We start from the raw sequence: 11,723 nt of genomic DNA, 5'->3' as shown, positions 1-11,723 counted from the left end.
ATTACTACAATAAATATATCCTTCCTTTCACACCAAAAATTTAGTGATTTTGTGTATAAAAAAATTAACAGCTTTTTCTTTTCTATACAGATTTGCAGTTTTCCTCCAATCCTCAATGTTTTTACATCAATCAACTGAGCAACTCTTCTACTTTCAAGAAAATACTCAGTATTAGTGAAGTTCATTATTTTCAAGTGTACAATGCCTGTTATTTGAACAAATTTATATTTGTATACTTATTTTCGTAATTTTGTGAGTAAAGTGTTATTTCTAAATTCAGGAACTTTTTCTTTTTCATATGACACCACGCTACCTATAGCAGGATAGTTTATCCAAGCTACTTGTCCACGGTTAAAGTACATACAATTTTTTCTTTTAGTTTTCAAGAGGCACTGAATTTCACACAAAAAGGCTTAATAACAACGATGTTTCGTAGGAACTTCTATCAAGGAGGCATTGATGTCTGCATATGCACTAACACAAGTACACAGGCGTGTCATAAATCAGCCCAGTTCCAGTATTTGACACACCACACACACCACTCCAGTGAATTATATTTCAACATGTCTGAGAGAGAGAGAGAGAGAGAGAGAGAGAGAGAGAGAGAGAGAGAGAGAGAGAGAGAGAGAGAACATCTTTAATTACTTGAGGATCACGCCGAAAGTCTTCATGACTGTTGTAAGATTATGAACAACTTTATACCAAGTTTCCATTATAAAAATCCAGTATATTATTTCAAAACTTTAACAACAAATGACTACTTTATTCATAGTTTTTTATTTGTAAAATGTGCACCTCATACTAAATCAACCGAATGACTTCTTACATGATTTTTAACAATATATCTATTTCCTAATACACACACACAAAAAAAATTGTATTTTTATAACTAATCCTTACATGAAATACCAAACATGATATTACATGACACTTTATTATTAAAAACATTCCTATACGAACTACCAAAAATGGCTTATTGAATTATTTTCAGATAAAAATATTATCCAAACTACCTAACATGAATATTGCAATGACTTTCAAAAGAATATTTCTATACAAAAAACAAAACGTTACCTTTACCTTTAGAGGGGAAGGTGTATATAATTTGAAAAGAAAAATATCAATCGCTATATTAATTGACATCTAAGGCAAATTCCGTATCATAATCGGAGATACAGACTTTTCATACATTTGATAATTGAAAAAATTCATATCCAAACTATGAAAAATCGGTTTTCATATATTGGATTAACTATTTCTATTCACAAAACGTAAGGGGAATTTATCGCATACTTTAAAGGTAAAAACACATCTCATTTACCAAAAGAGTACTTATCTCATGACTTGAAAATATACACATCTAGATCACCAAGAGTAAGTTCTTGTATAATTTTCAGAAAAAAAAAAATCTAAACAACCAACCATGACTCCTAAGAAATTATAAACACACTCACAAATATGGCATCGTTACAGAGAAACAAATCAGAACCTAATTACGTGTTTTTACACGATTAAAAAAAATATCATAATATCGGAAGTGAATTTATTACATGATTTTCAAGAAAATATTAATTTCAAAACTACTAAACATGGAACTTTGCACCATTTTCAAGAACATTCACATCCAAACAACCCATGACTTTTACCATCACCCCCCCGAAGAAAATATTCTTATCCTATCATCCAAAGGTTGATTTTAACACATCCCTGAGAATAATATTAATGTCTTAATGACCGCAGGTGGGTTTGCACATTATTTTCTGGAATATATTAAAATCAAAAGCATAAAAAATACACACATGACCTATTAGGACATTAACCACACCAGCCATCTCTCTCTCTCTCTCTCTCTCTCTCTCTCTCTCTCTCTCTCTCTCTCTCTCTCTCTCTCTCTCTCTCTCTCTCTCTCTCTCTCTCACCGTCTCCTGTGCCTTCTATGACTTTGAAGATATTTATAGTCCAAAACACCAAACATTATCTTAGGGGGGAGAGAAAAACAATAATAAATACAAAATATGACAATGACTGACTTTTCTTGATTTAAAAAAGAAAATCCTATACAGCTACTGAACTGCATATTTTCTTTTTTAAAAGAAAAAAACTCATTTAATATACATATTCAAAGCAGTAAAAGTTGACTCAATTTTTTTCTTATTATTATTTATAACGTAAATCACTAGGCACAACTTTCTGATTTTGAAGAAAAGATTCCAATAAAAAAACACCAACCTTTATTCTTGATGACTTTTAAACTTTATATCACATCAAAGTTACTTTAGCAAGTTTTACATAAGTTAAAATAAAATAATATCTAGATTATGAAATATCGGGTTTCATATATTTTGGAAAAGATTATTTCATTGCCCAGTACGAAAGATTTTAAAAATATTCATGAGAAATAAATCATATTTCGCCTCCTAAAAATGACATATCTTATGACATACAAAACGTTCAAATTCAAGTTACCAAAAATGATATTGCATGACAATTTATGACATAGAATACATATTATTGAAACTATCAAATACTGGTTATCAAATGATTTTCAGAGGAAAACTACCTAACATAACTTTTACTAAGACATTGGAAAGAAATAATCCTATCCAAACAAAAAATACTTGACGCTTTACATCACTTGTTAGGAAAATATTTGTCTCAAAACACTACTGTATACGTGAATCTCTTTTTACTGAAGAAATAATATAAAAATACCAAAATTATATTACACGACTTTTAAAGCAAACTTCCACATCGAATCTACAAAATTAGACTTTTTACAGTACTAACAAAAACTCGCTTTGAGACTAAGAAACAATGATTTTCAGATATTTTTCACAAGATTTTTGCTATTCACACAACGCAGTTAATTTTCAGGTATTTTAAAGAAAAATTTTTTTATCAACCTTCGAAAAATTATTTTCACAGGCATAAAAATGCCCTTATAAATTACCGAAGGTGACTTCTTGTATTCCTATCAAACATGAATCAGGAAATGATTTGTATCCAAACTCAAAAAGAAATCAATGAAGTAAAATATCCTATCTGCACTACCAAAATATATATAAAGTTATCAATACCTACCCATAGTGGAGTATGCGACATTATAGCTAGGTCCAAAAGAGCTAGTACAATCGATCTAGTGCGACAAAATGGCTGGTTCCATAATAGCTAGTACCAAAATCGCTGTGACAAAATAGCCAGTTATACATTTGAGCTGGTACAAAAAGTGCTGTTAACCAAAATAACTAGTTTTAAGAAAATGGAGTGTTATTTTTACTTCATCATGGAAGTTATAAAGTCCCAGAAAGGAAAAGATTTTCTAAGCTACGATGGATATTTGTAACGAAAAAATACAATGAACAAAACCAGCCAGAACTGGAGATGTGTAATGAAGGATTGTAGAGGAACATTGGAAATTGCACCGAACTACCAAGAAAAGTGTGAAGTATTTGGACAAGAAAATAATCATGGCCCAGATCCCGCGAGGGAAAGTGTTAGAATTGCTTTAAGGAAAATGAATGAGCAAGCTTCAAATTGTAGTGCACCACCACGAAGAGTTATTGCTGCTGTAGTACAAGAGCTGGATGACAAGCAATGGCTAATGTCCCTAAAAAGAGAGCGCTCCAAAAACGTATTCAACGTAGACGTAAGGTTGAAGGCCATTTTCCTGAACTTTTATCAATTAACGAATTGATAATTCCAGAAGAATTTAAAACTTTTACTATAAACGGAAATACAGAACCCTTCTTACCGAGTGATGTAACAAGCGATTCAAAACGAATAATCATATTTGCAAGCCAGCATATGCTCGATCAACTTGCTAATTCAAAAATTGGATGTGTGATGGCACTTTCAAAGTCGTTCCTAGAATATTTTATCAATTATATACGATCCATGTTGTTAGATAAAACTTTCTTTTTCCCTGTGTTTATGTTATGATGCCTGATAAGGCTCAGTCAACGTATGAACGAGTATTTCAGATTTTGAAAGACAAACGCCCAGACTGTGACCCTGAAAACGTAACTTTAGATTTTGAAAAGTCTGCTGTCAATCCTTTCATGACAGTGTATCCTGATGCAAACATAAATGGATGTTTCTTTCATCTATCACAGTAAATATGGAGAAAAATACAAACCACGGGATTATCAAATAGCTATATATATGATGCCAACTGCCGTCTTTATTGCAAGATTCTGGCTGATTTGGCGTTTCTAAATCCAGATGAAGTGACAGATGCATTCAAAGAGCTAAATGAAGACCTCAAACGTCTACCATTGGATGAAGAAATGCAAATATTATATGACTATTTCGAAGACACATACATTGGTAGACGATAGAGAAGAGGAAGAAGAATGCCCTTATTTCCCATCGAATTGTGGAACGTCCGGGAAAGAACACAAAACGACAGAACAAGGACAAATAACAAGTTAAAGGGATGGCATCGTGCTATTCAGGTAATGTATGACACTGCTCATCCAACCGTATAGCGCTTTTTTTCAAGGAATTAAAAAAGAAGAAGCACTTCAGAGAAGCAATCTAATTGCGTATATCAGTGGGCAACAATTACCTGTCAAAAGAAAGACTAAGGAAATTAACGATTGACTGAAAAACTTTATTAGCAAGCACAAAAATAATGATATATCTACTAAAGATTTTTTACGAGGAATAAGCTATAACATAACATATTAAAGGTTAAAGTTTTATTTGTTTTTTTAACATTTTCAGTTAAAAATAATAAATATGATGAGACAGAAGAAAATTTATTCTTTACTTTCTACCTCAGTAATCAACGTGAACACACACACACACACACAATTTTAGCAACACTACATTTTCTCAAAACAAGCTTTTTTGGTTAACAGCTCTTTTTGAACCAGCTCAAATGTACTTATAGCTATTTTGTCACAATAGCGATTTTGGTACTAGGTATTATGGAACTGGCTATTTTGTCGCACTAGCTCAATTGTACTAGCTCTTTTGGGCCTAGCTCTTCTGGATCGCTCCCCCCATAGTGACGTTTATATATGATTTGAAAGAAAACTTTCACATCTAAACTACCAAATCTGGAATTTTACACGATTGTTCAGAACATTCATAAAAAAAAAACTGGATTTTACCACAACCTTGAAGAAAACATCCAAATATGGCTATAAAAATATTTTAAGAAAACTATTAGCATCCAAATGACCAAATGAGACTTTCCACATTATTCTCAGGAATATATTCATAACTGGAGTACTAACTTTGGATTATACATGAACTTTTAGGAAATGCATCTCTCTCTCTCTCTCTCTCTCTCTCTCTCTCTCTCTCTCTCTCTCTCTCTCTCTCTCTCTCTCTCTCTCTCTCCAGGCTTTCTTGTACGCTGCCACATATAAAACACAAACATAACCAAAAAAAGATTTGTATCAACTAGGAATCTACTAGATATTTGTTTTTGAATAACGAAAAAAACCTTCCATGTAACAAAACATCAAGGCAAATTAACTGACATTTTACATTATAAAGTAAACCTACGAAAAAATGTTGGCTTAGATTTGAAGTATATAGTTAAAATTTTAGTAAGGAACCACCTTCAATCACCCTCAAATCTACACAGGACATATAAATACACCTTTCCCTAATCAGATTTAGGTTGATTTTATATTACAAATAAAGGTAAAGCCAAACCGTAAGGACCTTGCTCACATCACAGTGGTTTTTGGTAGGCTTTCTGGTACACGCAAGAAAAAACAATAAAATGCCCAAAATCAACCAGGCTTCAGTATGATTTGAAATAGACAGTAGAGTTTACAAAAATGTAAGTCAAAGCTTCCTTTATAATTAAAGAACATACTCTTATGAAGCTGCACTAGTGTAGAGTAAATACAATAGTTTATACATGATTTATTTATATATTTCATTTGTGCATTGCAGAGAGGTTAGTCAGCTCTTAAGATTAGTTCCTCTCGTGTAGATTTAAGATTTGTATGTAAATTACGTAAGACTTCCGTCGTTAATTCCAATGTATTCTTCATTCAAGTTAGTATATGTAAATTTACGTTATTTTTAAGAATTAACTTTTTATTTCACGTATTTTTGTTACGAAGTCTTAAGTAAGCTGTTTGAGAGTGTTATGTAACTCATATGAGATATGAAGAAGGGCTTATGTAATGTTATTTTTTTTTATGAGGTATTGCGTCATGTTTGTGAGAAAATGTGCAACTCTTTGGCCTGCCATGTGCTTTGGAAAACTGGAAAAAAACCTAGTGATAAATGTTATCTTTTTATTTTTATTTCAGGAACAAAGGGTGGGCGGAGCTGGCTGGGGAGGGTTGCCGTGAGTGGAGTTGACTCTCCTATTCAATACCAAGATCTACATATATAAGGTCGGACGGGCTGCAGTACGATTTAGGCCACTTCTGCGCATGACGTAATCAAACCCTTTGCCTCAAAGGATCCCTTGCGTATTTACCTCTGTTTATTCACTCTTTACCCATTGCTAATTAAGTTATTTTATGATTTGGATATTCTTTCTCATGGAAATTTGATATATTGTTTACGGACCACAATACAGACGCTCGCAAGTTGATGGCAATTAATAGTCGTCCTTTGTAGCTTAAAGTATTCAACGATCAGTAACAACTGGCAAGACCAAATTTCGGTAAAGGATTTACATCTTTGAGGTCTAGTGAGAATTTAAGTTAAGATTTATTTGTAAATTTTAGAGAATGTGCTCTTATAGACATTATAAGATTAGGTTTTGACGGAGAGGGTCATTTTCTGTGATGCCGCGCGTACGGGAATTCCCCTGGGTAGGGGATTTCAGGCTCTTGTAGGGAGTAGGGGATACCTACGGGGAAAATGACCTTATCGTAGGGGAATGTAAGGGAAAATTCCTGAATTTCAATAATCAATCACTTTTTAGACTTGAAATTTTAATCATTCGTGTTGGTTGGGCAGAGAGAGAGAGAGAGAGAGAGAGAGAGAGAGAGAGAGAGAGAGTTTGCTTCATTAGCAATGCTATTGCCTATTTTTTATAGTACAAGTTTTCGATGACTTGATTCGACCCCGTTAGTGACATTCTTTTTATTTCTATTAAGGTGTTGGTTTAAAATCATTAGAAGAAAATTGTAAAGAATTACATTTGAGTTTGTTTGTACTTTTAGCTAAAATAAAATTGAAACTAGTAACATATAACCTACGTAACATGTATGTAACTTCGTTACATACATGTTCATGTCACGAATCAAGGCAGTCATAACCGCCTGAGGTTAGTGTTTGACAGGAAACATAGGAACTTTCGCAGTTTGGCTTATACCCTCAATGAGTGAAACACTTTGATCATTACGATCACTAACACTGCAATCCTAATCATGCCGAAAGCTGAAAGTTATCGTTACCAAAGATAAAGGAAAGAATGGGAAAAAGAGAGTTGGGCTAAGGGATGGTTATCATCAGGAAGAAGTGGGGAAAAGGCTCATTGTACAATGTGTGACAAAGAATTAGTGACTGGTAAATCTGAACTCGTTGGGCATACAAAAACTTCTTCTCATATAAGGCTAGTTAAGCAAGTACAATCTAATCAGCTAATGACCTCATTTGTAGAATAAAAGGATGATAACAGAATTAAGGCAGAGTTGAATGTTGTAGCTATGATAGTTAGAAAAAATCTTTCCTTGAACTGTCTTGAAGATATAATCAGTAAATTTCATTTTGTAGCTGATGATTCAACAACAATAGTAAATATGACTTGTAACCGAACTAAGGAGACATATCTCTTGACTGAATGCTTATCGCCCTATGTACATGAAAAGCTAATGCAAGAACTTAGTAAGGCTGGGGGAATTTCAGTACTGTGTGATAAGGCAACAGGCATATCAATGAACAAACCATTTTGTGTTAATCTAAGATCTCTGAATAGTGAGACATTTGAACCAATTACTCGTTTCTATCGTCTCATATCTGTTAAAGATGGTACTGCACAAGGACTTTTCGAGTTGCTGAAAGAAACCTTTGAAGAAGATGGTATTGGATGGGACAAAATAGTGGGTTATGCTTCTGATGGTGAAAATTTAATGCAGGGAGAGAAGAATTCGTTGTTAACTAAATTGAAAGAAGCTGTGCCAGATTTATTTGTCATGAAATGTTTTTGTCACACATTTCACTTGGTTGTAAGACATGCATGTGATAAAGCTCTGTCAAAAACTGTTGATCAGTTAATTCATGACGTTTATAACTATTTCAAATTATCTCCCAATCGGCAAGAGAGTTTTTAAGAGTTTCAGCACCTTGTGGAATGTGAACCTCATAGATTATTGAAGCCTTGTCACACAAGATGGTTGTCAATCTCTCAGTGTGTAGATCGTATCCTTGAACAATGGTCTGCACTAGAATTATATTTCACGGGAGAAGCTATTGCAGCAAAAGATTTGCCAGCAGACAAAATACTTCAAGCTTTAAAATCCCCATATATCAAAGCCACTCTTGAATTTACCAGCTTTGGTGATCTGGTTAGCTTAAATACACTCTTTCAGTCTGACAGCTTTAAACTTCATATGCTACTACCAGAAAGCGAGAGAGTCCTTAAGATGTTTGGTTCAAATTGTATGAAAAGGGGGAGTATTAGCTTCAAGGTACCAACATAAGAGGATGAATCAAAATGGCTCCCATTGAATAAAGTCTATCCTGGTATACTTGCCAGTGAAACCATGTCAAAAAGGAAGCCTCATGAAAGAGAGAGCTTTCTTTCACGGTGTAGGGATTGGTATAAGATTGCATGCTGCGAAATTCTGAAAAGGATTGATGTGCTAGATCCAGTCCTTGCAGCACTGAAAGATGTAAACCATGAATTAATTTTGAAGGAGAAAGCTGATACCCAAAAAGAAAAAGGCTTTGCAAGAGGGGAGTGGCAGCATATGGCCAGAGGTATAAAAGAATCGAACAAGCACTGCGTTTTTATGTTTGAGGGGCATTATGTTAGCATGGCAAGGAAAAGGAAGAAGAAAAAGAATAGTGTATTTTTCAAAGCTTCAGCGATATGTAAATTCGAAGACTGTCCAGTGGTTCACAATGTGATTGTACATGAAAAAGATAGTTTCAACAGAATATACTCGTCATGTTAAGCACCATGTAACCCACATGCATGCTAAACCAGTGTCTGGGAAAGAGAGAAGAGATATCAAAGAGAAAATGGAGCATGGTTTGAAGACATGGCCTCTATATACTGAGAAGGTTCGTGATGGTGATAAAGATCTCTTCATATCAGGCAATGTTCATGGCATTGGCAAAGACTCACCAATCTTGAATCAGATTGCCTATGAGTGTCGTCAAAATGGGAAACTCCATCTACATGTTTTACTTTTTTCACACATCAGTATTTTTTTCGCAAATATGTCACATGAATCATTGCGTAACTTGAAACATCTATGAACGTTTGAGCACAATAGTCTGATTTTTAGTCTTGCCAAAATTTATTTCCCCCAAGCTATCTAACAGACAAAACTCAAATAACATAGTGAATGAGATTTTTTCTTATTGAATTTACCTGATTTTGTATACATGTACTTATTCTTTCTCCTACAGAAGGAGCAGGTCACACTCACAGATCATGAACAAGTACCAGACAGGTCACCTAAACAAAGAAAAAGAGAATATACACAATTATCTTTTTAAAGAAATATTTATAGCTCATGGTTCAACAACAGGTGTTCAGAGGGAAATGGCCTTCCTTCGTCTGTGCTCTTAATATTATCAGTCCTTGCATCCTAACTTTTCTCACTTTGTAGAGGCTTTTTTTTCCCGAATTGTACGAGTTTGAAAACAATAGCAAATAAGTGCCAACCTGTGACCGATACTCTTAATGGGATGATTGAATTGTTTCTTCTGGAACAAGCTTAGTTTACACTGGATGCGAGAGAGTAGAAATATGTTTGTGATTCTCGAGAAATTATAGGTTTACCATTAGGAGAAAGGCAACAACTCATATCCATTCAGTGCGCAATACTAGAATGATTGAAGAGTATCTTAATAAATTTTAACTAGTAAAATACATATGGAACACGAGTTCTAATTAGATTGACTGGCAATGTGCACTGCAACAGAAGTTTAAAATAATTATGTCCTATTTTATTTTCCTATCCGCTTCAGATTTCCAATGTGCCTGTGAAGAGTGGACGAGGTAGGCAACAACAGCTTGACTACAAAAAAATTGGAGAAGTAATCCGGAAGAGAGTGAAAACACATTCACAAAATGAATTACACTCTTAAGGTCCTTATGGAAAAACAGCTGGGGAATTAGCCTGGGGAAACAACAAACGCAGAAGAAAAACACTTCACTCTATATGGCACCATAATCGAGGAAATGTTCAGGTTCAACCAAACTGTATTGAAACTTACCAGTCATCAACACCCGACTCAGAAGATCAGAGCATGGATGATCATGTAGTGAGTGCTAATTTGGAACAGACTTTGCCAACAAAGAAAACAGAAAAAGATGGACAAAGACAGAAATACTGTATTTGTAACATGCCTTGGCGAAGCATTGATAACATCATGGTTGAATGTGAAGTGTCAATAGTGGTACCCCCGTTCCTGTCTTGGGCTTCCACCTTGTCCCGATTCTAATGCAGTTGCAATCTTCATCAGTGGGAAAGATAGCTGCTTCAGTACTGAGTTGAAAATGGTCTTCAGCCCTGGATCAGAAAATCTTTCCTGTAAAAACAAAGTTATACAAACTCTAAAAGAGTCAGAAACTGAAAAAAAAAGAAAAAAAAGAGTTGTTCCTAGACATAAATTGCCCCAAGGTTAGCACTCAACAAGGCAACCAGACTCAACAAACATGAACCTAACACAAGCGCAGCTGACAAGGGTAAAAAGACGTAACCACAAGAGGTAGTTGATTCAGGCTATGGTTACAAATCAACCAGAGAAACTCATCCAGAGACAACTTGTTCAAGAGACAACTTGTTCAGAGACAACTTGGCCCGTGACAACTCGTTCAGGGACAGCTTGGCACGTGACAACTTGTTCAGGGACAGCTTGGCCCGTGACAACTTGGCTCTTAATAACTCATTCAGAGACAGCTCGGCCTTTGATAACTCATTCCGAGACAACTCAATCCCTGACAATTCATTCGGAGACAACTCAGCCAGTGATAACTCTGCTCGAGTCAACTCTGATGGAGACAACTCTGCCTAGGTCAACTTCACCAGTAACAACCCAACCCGTAACAACCCAACCCGTAACAACTCCGCCCGTGACAATTCCAAAGGTGACAATTCCACCCATGACAACTCCACTACATACAAAAACAGTCATAAAACAGATGAGAAGAATAAGTTCGATTGTGGATAGTGACGCCGATACTCGCAGGCATGTCAACGAGCAACACATGGTAACATTTACAGAATTAACGATCTCGTTAGAAAAAGATAGTAGAAAAGTTAGACAGTGCAGATACCTTTGGCCTTGACACTATTCAAAACCAGTAAAAGTCAACTATTTAGATGTTCCAGAAATTTATCAGAGATTTAGAAAAGAGCAAATCAAACACCAGTGAAAATTTTGAAAAGTGTGCAAAAGAGTACAACAGTATTTCAGCCAGTGAAGATTCTTCTGATGACAATTTAGATTCCCCTCCATTAGACAACATTGTTTTAGAATCCATTCTTCAGAGAAAAATTCCAAGACTTCTTCGAATGCACTTTCCCAAAAAAAGCTGAATTTGTACTGGATGCAAAGGA

General features: G+C 34.8%; 1 pseudogene; it reads left to right on the top strand.

The window, feature by feature from the left end:
* The window catches only part of LOC137614990 (piggyBac transposable element-derived protein 4-like), a 10,597-nt pseudogene extending 2,339 nt beyond the window's left edge, over window positions 1-8,258 (top strand).
* Window positions 8,259-11,723: the final 3,465 nt, after the last annotated feature.

This window comes from Palaemon carinicauda, chromosome 21 (assembly GCF_036898095.1).
Source record: "Palaemon carinicauda isolate YSFRI2023 chromosome 21, ASM3689809v2, whole genome shotgun sequence".
Classification (NCBI taxonomy): domain Eukaryota; kingdom Metazoa; phylum Arthropoda; class Malacostraca; order Decapoda; family Palaemonidae; genus Palaemon; species Palaemon carinicauda.
The sequence above is the reverse complement of the archived record's forward strand: the minus strand, read 5'-3'. Positions and strand labels throughout refer to the sequence as shown.